Genomic DNA, 13,557 nt, shown 5'->3' with positions numbered 1-13,557 from the left:
GAGTGTGTGTGTTAAGCTAAAAATAGCCCAGTGTTTCTATTTAGCTCGCTATCCCCTTTAAAAATGGAAAATATCTAAGCGAACAAACATTCCGCATTTTGTGCAAGTCCTCCACGAACTCCATAATGTCCACTTTAGTTAAGCACGTGCGGAATAAGTATGGAATATGCTCTAGGAATATCGCCAAGACCAAGTCCAAACTCGTACTCCTGCAAAACAAGATCATATACAAAGCAGGCAATCGTTAGTATAAGGATCACTATGATGATCCATGATCCTGATCCCACAATAACCTCTGAGGATCACTAATTCAATAGAATTGAGAATCACTAAGCCTGACAGTATTTGAGGATCACTGATCATTGGAAAATCTTCCCCTAACAATATGAATAGAGTAAAAGTCGCAATGCTCGACGCTTTTGATCAAAGTGCGTGTCATGTGATTAGCTATATTCAAATATTATTGGTGATATTAATATGTGGTAAATGTTTAAAATTCAGATGGACAACAAAGTGAATCAGGAAAACCAGAATGATAATATCCAGAACGACAGCAACTCGAATAACGATAATCTGAATAATAAGAATCCGAATAACAATGGAAATCACGTGGATAATAGTGCCATCCAACACATAGTGGCACAAGGAATCATAGATGTGATGCCATTTATTATCCAAACTGTTAAGGAAGCAGATAATAAAAGTAAGCATAGCAGTAAGCGACCAATTGAACCGGAACACAGCGTGAACAATGGACCCGTACTTCAAGTGCCCATTCCCAAAAGAAGAAGAACCATGCCATATGGTTGTTCTTATAAAGAATTCTGGTCCTGCAAACCAATAGAATTCTCGGGCAATGAAGGACCCATTGCAGCTCTACGCTGGATAGAGAAGACTGAGGCTGTTTTAAAAATAAGCAAATGTGCTGAAGAGGATAAGATAATGTTTGCTTCTAATCTGTTTAAGAATTCAGCCTTAGAATGGTGGAACACTATCCTCCAGTCAAGAGGAAGTGATAGGGTATACAACATGGAATGGGAGGAGTTTAAAAATATGGTAGAAAGGAAATTTTGCCCTCCCAATGAAAAGGAGCAGATAGCAAATAAATTTCTGAACCTTAGAATGACCGGAGTAGATAGTAAGGGTTATACTACTACATTCTTTGAATATGCTAGAATAGTTCCAACCCTTGCATCACCTGAACCAGTATTAATCTCCCGATACATCTGGGGATTAATCAGGGAGATTAGGCATGTAGTCAAGGCAGCTAGACCTCAAACCATAGAAGAAGCTGTAGAACTAGCCAATACCTTGACAGATGAATTAATCCGTACTAGAGAAGAAGACCAGAGGAGAAACCTAACCCAAAGGCTTACCCAAGAATTCCATTTTGGGAATTCCAACCGTAGGAACATAGGTTCTACCTCTGCACCGTACTGCAAAACCTGCAGAAAGAAGCATTCAGGAAGATGCTCCACTCACTTCAATTTCTGCAAGGCCCCAGTACACAAGGAAGAAGACTGCAAGAGGAAATCCAGTAATGGACTGTGCTTCAACTGTGGAGAAAAAGGTCACATCAAGCCAAATTGTCCGAAATTAGCTCCAGTTGCGAACAACAAGAACACTAAAAATGCTAGAGCATTTGTTCTAACTGTAGATAAAGCCAAGATAATCCCGGACGTCATAGCTGGTACGTTTTTAGTTAATGATATTTTTACTAAAGTATTATTTGACTCTGGTGCAAACCAAAGTTTTATTAATACTTCGTTTTGCAAACTTCTAAATCAATCATTAACTAAACTACCACAAGAATGTCTAGTAGAGACAGCAAATGGAGAAATCGTTAGGATTTCGGAAATCTTGCAGGGAGCAAGAATAGAAATTTTTAATCAAAAATTTATTGCAAACCTTTACCCAATGAATCTGGCAGGATTTGATGTTGTATTAGGAATGGATTGGTTAACATACCCAATGAATCTGGCAGGATTTGATGTTGTATTAGGAATGGATTGGTTAATAGCCAATAAAGCCAGTATTTTATGTGATCAAAAGTCAATCCAAGTAAATTCACCAAGGGGTGAAAAGGTCACAATTAAAGGAGATAAACCATCTAGATCCACTAAATTCATCTATGTGATGAAAACTGCAAGTTATATAAGAAAAGGATCTATAGTGTATTTGATTTCTATAACCACTAACACTAAAGGAAAAGATCTAAAAGACATTCCAGTAGTATCCCAGTTTTCAGATGTATTCTAGAAGAATTGCCAGGACTATCGTCAGACAGAGAAGTTGAATTCAGAATCCATCTGCTACCAGGAACGGCACCGATCGCCAAAGCACCTTATCGTTTGGCACCCGCTGAAATGCAGGAACTAAAGAAACAGTTAGACGAATTGTTAGAGAAAGGATTCATACAGCCAAGCTCATCGCCATGGGGAGCACCGATTTTATTTGTCAAAAAGAAGGACGGATCAATGCGTATGTGCATTGACTACCGTGAATTGAACAAGGTCACGATTAAGAATCGGTACCCATTACCAAGGATCGATGATCTGTTCGATCAACTGCAAGGAGCTCGATTTTTCTCTAAAATCGATTTAAGATCAGGATATCATCAATTAAAGGTACAGGAAGAGGACATTCCTAAGACTGCATTTAGAACAAGGTATGGCCATTATGAATTTACTGTCATGCCATTTGGTTTAACCAATGCCCCAGCCGCATTTATGGACATGATGAACCGAATATGTAAGCCATATTTGGATAAATTCATAATTGTTTTTATTGATGATATTCTAATTTACTCTAAGAGTAAAGAGGAATACGCAAAGCATTTGCACTTACTTTTAAGTCTATTAAGAAAAGAAAAGCTTTACGCTAAGTTTTCCAAGTGCGAGTTTTGGATAAAGCAGGTACAGTTTCTTGGATGCTTAGTTGATCATGAAGGAATTCATGGATCCAACAAAAATCGAGGCGATTACCAAATGGAAAACCCCTGAATCACCAACCGAGGTTAGAAGTTTCTTAGGATTGGCTGGGTATTATAGAAGATTTATTCGAGATTTTTCTAGAATAGCCATTCCTTTAACCAAGTTAACCTGTAAATCCATTAAGTTTGAATGGGGACCAAAACAAGAAGAAGCCTTTAGAATCCTTAAGCAAAGATTAACCCATGCACCCATATTAGCGTTACCAGAAGGAACTGAAGACTTCGTAGCCTATTGTGATGCTTCTTAGTTAGGTTATGGATGTGTGTTAATGCAATGTCAAAAGGTGATAGCTTACGCATCTAGACAACTTAAGAATCATGAAGAGAATTATTCAACCCATGATCTAGAACAAGGAGCCATAATTTTTGCCCTTAAGATTTGGAGACGTTACCTTTATGGTAGTAAGTTTACCATATTCACCGATCATAAGAGTTTAAGGTACGTTTTTGGGAAAAAAGAGTTGAATATCAGATAAAGAAGCTGGATGGAGATTCTTAGTGATTATGATTGTCATATCCAGTATCATGCAGGGAAAGCCAATGTAGTGGCTGATGCTTTAAGTCGAAAGTATCATGAAAAGCCAAAAAGGGTACGTTCTATTAAATTAAATCTACAATTAGATTTAAACGATCAGATTAGAAAAGCACAAGAATCAGTAATCAAGGATGAGACTGAAAAATTAAAAGGAATGATTAAAGAATCGGAACAAGGAACAGATGGAATTTGGAGATTCCATAAAAAGAGAATGTGGATACCTAAATTAGGAAACCTACGTCACCATATATTAGAAGAAGTCCATAAGTCTAAGTATACGATGCATCCAGGAAGTGATAAGATGTACTAGGATTTATGGAAAAATTTCTGGTGGATAGGAACGAAAAAGGATATAGCAACTTATGTTTCTAAATGTTTAACTTGTTCACAAGTCAAAGCTGAACACCAGAAACCCTCAGGTTTGTTACAACAGTTAGAAATGCCAGTTTGGAAATGGGAATTGATAACAATGAATTTTGTTACCAAATTACCCAAAACAAGAAAAGGTAATGATACAATCTGGGTGATTGTAGATAGGCTAACCAAGTCAGCTCATTTCCTACCAATGAAGGAAACTTTTAATACGGAACAATTAGCCAAATTGTATGTAAATGAAATTGTTTCATTACATGGAATACCTTTATCAATTGTTTCTGATAGGGATAACCGTTTTACCTCTCATTTTTGGGCAAGTTTCCAAAAAGCAATGGGAACCAAGTTGAATCTAAGCACAGCTTACCATCCTCAAACGGACGGACAAAGCGAAAGGACAACTTAGACAATGGAAGACATGCTTAGAGCTTGTGTAATTGATTTTGGAGGTAATTGGGACAATCACTTACCTTTAATTGAATTTTCTTATAATAACAGTTATCATACAAGTATCAATGCTGCACCATTCGAAGCACTTTATGGACGAAAGTGCAGAACCCCAGTCTGTTGGGCAGAAATTGCGGAAAAGAAACTATCTGGACGTGAGATAGTGCAGGAAACAACCGACAAGATCATTCAAGTCAAGGAACGACTGAAAGCAGCACGTGATCGACCGAAGAGCTATGCTGATAACAGACTTAAGCCATTAGAATTTTAGATAGGTGATAAAGTATTGTTAAAAGTCTCTACTTGGAAAGGAGTAGTAAGATTCATCAAAAGAGGGAAGCTAAGTCCCAGGTATGTTGGACCTTTTAAGATCATTAGAAAAATAGTACATGTAGCTTATCAGCTACAACTGCCAGAGGAAATGGCAGGAATACATGATGTATTTCATGTATCTAATCTCAAGAAATATTTAGCTGATGAATCACTCGTAGTGCCTCTTAAGGATATAGAGGTAAATGAACAACTCAAATTTGTAGAAAGGCCTCTACAGATTGAAGATAGAAAAGTTAAGAATCTCAAGCATAAGAGATTAGTTCTGGTCAAAGTGAAGTGGGACTCCAAAAGAGGACCTGAATATACATGGGAGCTTGAATCAGAAATGCAAAAGAAATATCCACACCTGTTCCAGTAGACCTCGAGGATGAGCTCTAAAACAAGGTGGGGAGGATATAACAACTCTAAACCGACACCCTCGTAATATTTTCCGACACCCTAAAAATATTTAAAGTATCCAAATATGTCCCTAAATACACCCTATACGCGAAAACGGGCCCTGAATATCTTAAATATTATCAAAAATAATAAAAAAATGGATTTTGGGGTTTAGGCGAGCCGCGTAAGCCACCCTTAACCCTTACGCGGGCCGCAACAACTTAAAGATCTGGCGAAACCCTGGGCCGCCACGTGGCTCAACACACGGCAACCCTACATAGTGACCCGGACAAGCTACATTGTTGACCGGGTTTGAGCGGGCCGCGTAGCCCTATGTTAACATTTACGCGGGCCGCGTAAAAGTCAAACTCAGCCCCTATAAATAGATTGCATCGGCCTTCAGTCGAAATCGTTCAAAATTGTCTTTCTCTCTCTCAAATTTACATAGTGGGCACTATACACGGGTATAATACCCCCCTAAATAGTGAAGTTCTACTCCGTTGTAAGTATCATAACCCCTGGATACGTATTAGATACTCTAGGGTTCCGTAACGGCTGTCGTGGCTCTGCCCGACGTAGTCATTGGAATGCCGTCTCGGGGAGGGTATTGCTAATGTTAAAATGGGTTATTATACTAACACGCGTGCATTTGTGTAATTTATAGATTATTCCCAGGAAATCCTTAATGAAAATCCTAAGACATCAATGTGAGTTTATCTGCTTTTGTAAACCTTTTTGTTAACTGTTTTTACAAAACCTCACATGATTAATTATATATTAAGCAGCTATTATGTATTTGTAAGAATACAATTATCGTGGGTATGTTGGGGTTTTGTATACAAAATTTGTTACCACCTGGTCAAGGAGTAACATTTCCACAAGTTGAGTCTGACAGTACCACGGGTGATAATTGGTATAACTTGGAAACAAATGTAATTGCGAGACCGCCCTCAATACTGTAAAATGGTTTTTATTAGAACTTGATAAAACTGGGATTCACTCACCAGTATTTTCCACTGACAAAATATTTTTAAACGCGTTTCAGGTAACAAAATGTGAAAGCCAAATAGAAGCCAGCTGGACAGCACTGAAGGCTTGGAAAAGTGGCAATAAAGTTACCTAATAATAAAATAGATGTTTTTATTAAATAAAATAGGGTGTATCCCTATGAAGATGTGTGTACGGAAAACTTGGGTTTTACCCATGTTTTTAATATTATAAAAGTGTGGTATTTTAGTCTGATAAAATATTTCCTAACTACGGTCCTAATAAAAATTCCGCTGCCAAATTAGACAATAACAGGATACCACCGAAACTCGCAGCGGCCGCCCGTTCCCGGGTTTGTAACAGGGGGACGGGGGTTGCGATAGGGGGGGTCTATAAGCCACGAACCAACCAAAAATTGCCATGTCGCCAAACGTAACTTCACCATGCTGGTGACAAACTTGTCGCCTCCAACCCCACGCCGCCCTCCACGTTGTTTGTGGCCGGTGTGTCCGACGTGAAGAGGCTTTCACGTCATGTTCCCACGCTCACTCCGTGTGGTCTAATATTCCAAAAAACTACGTTTTTTAGTACAGAAAAAAAGAAAGGAAGTTGAAGTTTGATCATCCTTTGGTTTTGTAGATTTATTTTTCCATTATATGTTTTGATTAAGGGATTTTGGATTTTATCACCCTTAACTAACGGCCAATTGGCCGATGCCACCCCCAACTATCACTTTGACGCCCGTCACCTCCAAATACCGATAGCTCCCGAAGACCAAGAAAAGACAACACACATATCCCTACGGAACTTTTGCTTATCGATGCATGCCTTTCAGTCTATGTAATGCTCCCGCAACTTTTCAACATTGCAGTTTACTGTAAGCTTTTAAAAATATAAGGTATGGGTGTCATTTGCCCCTAACCACATGGGATAAAATTGCAGTTTACTGTAAGTTTGAAACATAGACATTGAATAGCGTGTTGGATGGGTGATGTTAAGAGACATAAATTTAAATCAATAAATGTCACAACCCCGGACCCTACCCTGGGCGCGAGCCTTGAGCAGATACAAGTGGTACCGACATTTATTAAAATTATCGCAGCGGAAAACTTATCAGGACCGGGTGTCAGGAAAAATATTAGAGTTTCAAAACACCGAAATTTTCATTTCATAAGTTTTGGGATAAACCCGTATTTACACAAAGGATTATCACGGGGATAAACCCTTGAGTACAAAACACGTTTTATTAAGGTTTACATAGCCATTTATTTAAGCTTGAGTTCTTTATAACAATTTTTTTTCTTCTCTTCATAGTAAATCATCTGAAACGCGTTTTAAAAACATTTGATCAGCGGACATACTGGTGAGTTCATTCAGTTGTACAAGAATACATTGGTATAACTACAACATTGAGAATTATTACATTTGTTTATATCTTTCAATGACCCACAATACTTGTCACTTTCCCATTTCGGTGACTGTGGTCATATTACTATTGGCTATCCCTTTGTCAAATAGTAAAGCTTATCAAGTAACGTATAAAATACCCAATATACCGGCTGTAATTTCAGAATACAAAGACTTAATCACTTTAAATACAACTAGAAAACAATTAGGGTTTTGAAAGCATTTTAATAAAAAGAGAATGACTCAAATTGTAGATTTAGAGTTTCAATACTAGCCTTCTGGTTTAATTCTTGGTTTCCTAATAAAGCACACAATGCACATGTATTAGTGTATTAACTTAATTCAACTTTAACGATAATCACGAGATCAAAACCCAGAACGGGATGACAAAGTATAGCCTTATTCAGGTAGCACTTAAACATCCGTTGGCTTGGTTTCAATCGATCAGATAGGGTACCGTACCAGTGATTCGAGTTAGCAGGCTGAATACGGGCAGAGGTTTAGAATTCTGGTATAATAGCGACAATTCCGAAAGAAAGAAAATAAAAGTTTTGAGCAAAGTTGAATGCCTGCTTCGTGCTCAATTTATAGTTGTTTTAAGGGAGTCTCGCGCCCCGCGATACATCAAGGCTGACCTCTCGAAGCTCGTGAGAAAGTCTATCTAGCGCTTAGGTGTCATGAGTCATTGGGGTAGGTTTGACACGTGGACGACACGTGGCCTACACGTGTCTCTGGCGAATTTTGTGTCTCTCGCGGCCCGCAAAGGGTTCTTATGAGTCTGTCGCGGCCCACGACAACCATAAAAATCTTTTCTTTTTGATTTTTCGTGCCGGTTCTCGTCGTACGCGTTTAGGGTTTCGATTACGAATTGTTGCGGGACCTTTTTGAGGGTTGTTACAATAAATAGTCAACTTGTGTCACACCCTCAATTTCCACTTGCGGAGTACTACCGCGAGGCATGTGACTGACCAGGATCAAGCCACCAATCATATTAAATGAAATATTAATAAAATAGTTTATGACGGCCTAATCTTTTTTCAAAAATAACATTTTAAACTGCGCGCACATTTTTACATTTTTAGGAAGTTTTTGCATTACAGTAGTTTGAACACGGGGCCGTGCTCAGTGAACACGCCCCCGTGCTGCATAAAAAAATACAAAACACCCAAATATAGAGTCTCAACACGGGGCTGTGTTCGATGAACACGCCCCCGTGCTGAAGCAAACCAGTTGCATTTTTCAAAACACCCAGATACAGGATCTGACCACGGGCCATGCTCATTGAACACGGGGCTGTGGTGAGCCTCTGTTTCCATTTTTATTTTTGTTTTCTGGTCCCGAGACTCTTTTGTGGTCTGCTGAGTGATTCTTATGGATCAATAATTAGGAGGTTACAACCACCACTATGAAGAGGATGATTATGAAGGAGAGTATTGTACCATTTGTGGTAATCCTCATTCGGTACAATATTGTGACCTCTTTGAACCATCCACTTCTTACACATACCATGAGGAGCCCAGGTACGAGCCAACCACTTCATACACACACTATGAAGAACCAAGGTATGAACCTTCTCCCTTATATTCATATCTTGAAGAACCAAGGTATGAGCCTTCATACTCATATTTTGAAGAACCAAGGTATGAATCATCTCCTTCATATACTTACTATGAGGAACAATGGTGTGAACAACCCACCTCATATGGGTATTATGAAGAACCAAGTTACGACCCTTATCCATCATATACTTACAATGAGGAAAAATGGTGTGAACCATCTACCTCATATGAGTAGTATGAGGAGCCAACGATCGAACTTCCGAATTCAAGCTATGGGGATCCTTATCCGGCTCACTTTGACGAACCACCAACTATCCTCCCCGTAGCCGAAAAAAATAACAGAACACCTCAAAACTATCGAGCGCTACGTTAAAGAATCCCGCGTAAGGGAAGAGGAATCCAACGCAAGGGAAGAGGTAAATTGTACTAAAGAGGTCATAGTAGAAGAGGTAAAGATGGAAGAACAAGTAAGTGAAAAAACTGACGCATGAACTAAACAACGAAAAACGTAAGTCCGACAACGTTAAAATTCAAAAACAGTCTAATTTTCAAGAAATTAATCTTCTAACACCTTCTTTCGAAAACCATTGTTTGGTCCCTAATCATGCTAAGTTTTTAAAAGAGTTAAACACTAACACTAAAATTGACGAAACGGTAAGCATTAAGTTAACAAACGATCAAACTACGCTAATAAAAGATGATCCATTTGAAATTACCAGTTCCTTGTTTTTTTCAAAATTCCTTTATTAGTAATATTACAATTGATAAAGATCTTTCTGTTAATATAATGCCGAACTACAGTTTCGATAAATTAAGTATTGGTGATTTTCTCCACTTCAAATACCCATTTTTCTTTCTAATCGGAAAATAATGAAATCTATGGGAGCAGTTGAAGATGTGGTAGTCCAAACAAATCAAACGGTAGTCCCAACCGACTTTGTCATCCTTGATGATGCTCCACTTGTGTTGGGACAACCTTTTTTGAAAACCCACAAGGCTTTGATTAATCGGAAGCAAAACAACTTACCCATTCAATTAGGGGCCTTCAAGAAAAGTGTCGATCTTGAGCGATCAATGAAATATCCAATCGGCAATGACGACTCCCTATTTGAAGATGAAGATGAACCACCCGATACGAAAGAAGAAATTGACCACTTTGTCGAAGAAGAGGTTGCCATTGAACAAACCTTTTTGGTTCTTGACCAAAATGAGCAACCAAATAAGGAGTCTCCTAAAGACTCACCACTTGAGCCCAAAGAACTCCCAAAAGGTTTGGAATATGCTTTTCTCGACAAGGATGGTAAGCTACCTGTAATTATTTCGTCAACATTAACTAGTTTAAAAAAGAAAAATTAATCACACTTTTGAAAAAACACAAAAATGCGACCGCTTGGAACCTTGTAGATATTAAAGGAATAAGCCCTTCCATGTGCACGCACAAAATTTTAAAGAATGATGACTATAAATCAGTAATACAAACACAACGTAGAGTAAATCCAAACGTCCAAAAGTGGTTAAAAATGAAGTCATCAAATTACTTGACGCCGGACTTGTCTACCCGATTTCCGAAAGTCCTTGGGTAAGTCCCGTCCAAGTAGTTCCTAAGAAAGGAGGTATGACGGTGGTCACTAATGAAAAAAATGAATTAATACAAACAAGAACCGTCACCGGATGGAGAGTATGTATAGATTATCGTCGATTAAATGAGGCAACAAGAAAAGATCATTTCCGCTTACCTTTTATTGATCAAATGTTAGAAAGATTATCCGGTCAAAAATTTTATTGTTTTTTTAGATGGTTTTTCAGGTTACTTTCAAATACCAATAGCTCCCGAAGACCAAGAAAAGACAACATTCACATGTCCCTACGGAACTTTTGCTTATCGACGCATGCCTTTCGGTCTATGTAATGCTCCCGCAACTTTTCAACATTGCAGTTTACTGTAAGTTTTTTGAAATATAAGGTAAGGGTGTCATTTGCCCCTAACCACATGGGATAAAACTGAAGTTTACTGTAAGTTTGAAACATAGACATTGAATAGCGTGTTGGATGGGTGATGTTAAGAGACATAAATTTAAATCAATAAATGTCACAACCCCGGACCCTACCCTGGGCGGGAGCCTTGAGCAGATACAAGTGGTACCGGCGTTTATTAACATTATCGCAGCGGAAAACTTATTAGGACTGGGTGTCAGGAAAAATATTAGAGTTTCAAAACACTGAAATTTTCATTTCATAAGTTTTGGGATAAACCCGCATTTACACAAAGGATTATCACGGGGATAAACCCTTGAGTACAAAGCACGTTTTATTAAGGTTTACACAGCCATTTATTTAAGCTTGAGTGCTTTATAACACTTTTTTTCTTCTCTTCAAAGTAAATCATCTGAAACGCGTTTTAAAAACATTTGATCAGCGGAAATACTATTGAGTTCATTCAGTTGTACAAGAATACATTGGTATAACTACAACATTAAGAACTTTTACATTTGTTTATATCTTTCAATGACCCACAATACTTGTCACTCGCCCATTTCGGTGACTGTGGTCATATTACTATTGGCTATCCCTTTGTCAAATAGTAAAGCTTATCAAGTAACGTATAAAATACCCCATATACGGCTGTAATTTTAGAATACAAAGACTTAACCACTGTAAATACAACTAGAAACAATTAGGGTTTTGAAAGCATTTTAATAAAAAGAGAATGACTCAAATTGTAGATTTAGAGTTTCAATACTAGCCTTCTGGTTTAATTCTTGGTTTCCTAATTAAGCACAGAATGCACATGTATTAGTGTATTAACTTAATTCAACTTTAACGATAATCACGAGATCAAAACCCAGAACGGGATGACAAAGTATAGCCTTATTCAGGTAGCACTTACACATCCGTTGGCTTGTTTTCAATCGATCAGATAGGGTACCGTACCAGTGATTCGAGTTAGCACGCTGAATACGGGCAGGGGTTTAGAATTCTGGTATAATAGCGGCAATTCAGAAAGAAAGAAAAGAAAAGTTTTGAGCAAAGTTGAATGCCTGCTTCGTGCTCAATTTATAGTTGTTTTAAGGGAGTCTCGCGCCCTGCGATACATCAAGGCTGACCTCTCGTAGCTCGTGAGAAAGTCTATCTAGCGCTTAGGTGTCATGAGTCGATGGGGTAGGTTTGACAGGTGGACGACACGTGGCCTACACGTGTCTCTGGCGAATTTTGTGTCTCTCGCGGCCCGCAAAGGGTTCTTATGAGTCTGTCGCGGCCCACGACAACCATAAAAATCTTTTCTTTTTGATTTTTCGTACTGGTTCTCGTCGTACGCGTTTAGGGTTTCGATTACAAATTTTTGCGAGACCTTTTTGAGGGTTGTTACAATAAATAGTCAACTTGTGTAACACCCTCAATTTCCACTTGCAGAGTACTACCGCAAGGCGTGTGACTGACCAGGATCAAGCCAACAATCATATTGAACGAAATATTAATAAAACAGTTTTTGACGCACTAATCATTTTTCAAAAACTTTTTTAAACTGCGCACACATTTTTACTTTTTTTGGTAGTTTTTGCATTACAGTAGTTTGAACACGGGGCCGTGCTCAGTGAACACGCCCCCGTGCTGCATAAAAATTTACAAAACACCCAGATAGAGTGTCTCAACATGGGGCTGTGTTCGCTGAACACGCCCCCGTGCTGAACCAAACCAGTTGCATTTTTCAAAACGCCCAGATACAGGATCTGACCACGGGCCGTGCTCATTGAACACGGGGCCGTGGTGAGCCTCTGTTTCCATTTTTATTTTTGTTTTCTGGTCCCGAGACTCTTTTGTGGTCTGCTGAGTGATTCTTATGCATTAATACTCAGGAGGTTACAACTACCACTATGAAGAGGATGATTATGAAGAAGAGTATTGTACCATTTGTGGTAATCCTCATTCGGTACAATATTATGACCTCTTTGAACCATCCACTTCGTACACATACCATGAGGAGCCCAGGTACGAGCCAACCACTTCATACACACGCTATGAAGAACCAAGGTATGAACCTTCTCCCTCATATTCATATCTTGAAGAACTAAGGTATGAGCCTTCATACTCATATTTTGAAGAACCAAGGTATGAATCATCTCCTTCATATACTTACTATAAAGAACAATGGTGTGAACAACCCACCTCATATGGGTATTATGAAGAACCAAGTTACGACCCTTATCCATCATATACTTACAATGAGAAAAAATGGTGTGAACCATCTTCCTCATATGAGTATTGTTAGGGGAGGATTTTCTAACAATTAGTGATCCTTATTTGCTATCCTAATAAGTGATCCTTACTTCTGTGACAGATATTGATCCTCAGAAGAGCTTCAGGATCAGGATCATGGATCACCCTAAGGATCCTCATACTAACGATTGGCTGTTTGTGTTTCGTATTGTTTTGCAGGAGTATTGAGCTTGACTTGGTCTTGGCAGCGTTACTATGGAATATTCCACGGGTATTTCGCACACATTTGAATAGAAATGGACGTTGTGGAGAACGTGGGAGCATGGCACAAA

This window comes from Helianthus annuus, chromosome 15, assembly GCF_002127325.2.
Source record: "Helianthus annuus cultivar XRQ/B chromosome 15, HanXRQr2.0-SUNRISE, whole genome shotgun sequence".
NCBI lineage: Eukaryota > Viridiplantae > Streptophyta > Magnoliopsida > Asterales > Asteraceae > Helianthus > Helianthus annuus.
The sequence above is the reverse complement of the archived record's forward strand: the minus strand, read 5'-3'. Positions refer to the sequence as shown.